Consider the following 417-nt stretch of genomic DNA (forward strand, 5'->3'; position numbering starts at 1 on the left):
GGACGGATGGATAGATGGACGGGTGGATAGGATGGACAGGCAGACGGATGGATGGATGGATGGATAGATGGATGGATGGAAGGGTGGATAGGATGGACAGGCAGACGGACGGATGGATAGATGGACGGGTGGATAGGATGGACAGGCAGATGGACGGATGGATGGATGGATAGATAGATGGACGGGTGGATAGGATGGACAGGCAGACGGACGGATGGATAGAGAGACGGACGGGTGGATGGATGGACAGGCGGACGGACGGACGGACGGATAGATAGATGGACGGGTGGATGGATGGACAGGCGGACGGACGGATGGATGGATGGATAGATGGACGGGTGGATAGGATGGACAGGCAGACGGACGGATGGATAGACGGACGGATGGATAGAGGGACGGACGGGGGGGTGGATGGGC

At 58.3% G+C, this 417-nt stretch overlaps 1 protein-coding gene across 1 annotated transcript in view; it reads left to right on the forward strand.

Moving 5' to 3' along the window:
- LOC108800749 (ras-related protein ralB-A-like) overlaps positions 1 to 417 on the forward strand; it is a 32,695-nt gene that overhangs the window by 31,454 nt on the left and 824 nt on the right. The window lies entirely within an intron of this gene.

The sequence above is a fragment of the Nanorana parkeri genome, unplaced genomic scaffold (genome assembly GCF_000935625.1).
Source record: "Nanorana parkeri isolate BGI_ZX_2015 unplaced genomic scaffold, ASM93562v1 scaffold2118, whole genome shotgun sequence".
NCBI classification, from domain to species: domain Eukaryota; kingdom Metazoa; phylum Chordata; class Amphibia; order Anura; family Dicroglossidae; genus Nanorana; species Nanorana parkeri.